The following is a 1256-nucleotide window of genomic DNA, read 5'->3' on the forward strand; positions in this document are numbered from 1 at the left end:
GGATCACTTGAGCCCAGGAGTTGAAGACTAGCCTGGGCAACAGGCTAGTAGACCCTATCTCTACAAAACTTAAAAAAAAATTTAGCTAGGCACGGTGGCCTGCACCTGTAGTCTCAGCTACTTGGAAGGATGAGGCAAGAGGATCACTTAAGCCCAGGAGCTTGAGGCTGCAGTGAGCTATAATTGCATCACTGCACTGCAGCCTAGGTGATAGAGCAAGACTTCATCTCAATTTATATATATGTTACTTCTTTCTTCTATATATAGATAAAGAAGTAAGGCTTAAGTACTGACATTTTTGGCATAATAAACTTTTTTACATAATAAGTTTGTAGGAAAAATACCCTATTCCATATACACAAAATATATAAAAAAATAATTATGCCCCCATCTTGTAAGATATTTAAGGCCAGGCACAGTGACTCATACTTCCAGCACTTTGGGAGGTCAAGGCAGGAGAAATCACTTGAGGCCAGGAGTTTGAGACCAACCTGGGCAACACAGTGAGACCCCATCTCTAAATAATAATAAGTGTTTTAAAAGATTAGTATTTGAGTTTAAAAAGAGGAGGGGAGGGAGAAAATGGATGTTGTATTCTTGGTTCTATATTATATCGCGGAACTTTTTAAGTAAGTTTTCATAAACTTGAAAATTGCAGTTATATAAAGATCCATGCTGAAATTTATTGCGGAATAGATTTAACAGTTCTTAAAACTCTAAGGAAGGGAAAAGGAGGAGTCAGGTCATTCAGTCATTGGACTTCCCATCACTAGAACTCAGAAAAATCGTCATCTAGTCTTCATGTTTAAACATCTTTGTTACTTTTTGCTATAGCCTGTTTTGTTGTTTTCAATTCTCATTATTAGGACTTTTTTTTCTTATATTAAAACAAATGACTATTTGGGTACCATAAAAACACCTTTTTTCCTGTGTTTACAGAGTACAGATAGTATTTACATGTTCTGTTCCTGTATAATCAAATCATCATAAGATAATTCAGAATTTCAAAGCATTCTTTTAGACTTCCATGTGTGAAATGTTTGAATGTATGCATATATCTGTTATTTTATCATCACACTAATCATTTTCAGATTAAACTTTATTATAGGGGGTTCTTCCCATTCCATAGTCTATTAGCATAAACTTTTCTAACTAAAAATAGTAAGATCATTTTTAAAAGTTTATAAGGTAAATAAATTAATGTGCATGCAAATAACTTTTTCTAATAGAAATTTTAAAAGATCTGTCAAAGCAGA

Source organism: Mandrillus leucophaeus, unplaced genomic scaffold (genome assembly GCF_000951045.1).
Source record: "Mandrillus leucophaeus isolate KB7577 unplaced genomic scaffold, Mleu.le_1.0 Scaffold829, whole genome shotgun sequence".
NCBI lineage: Eukaryota > Metazoa > Chordata > Mammalia > Primates > Cercopithecidae > Mandrillus > Mandrillus leucophaeus.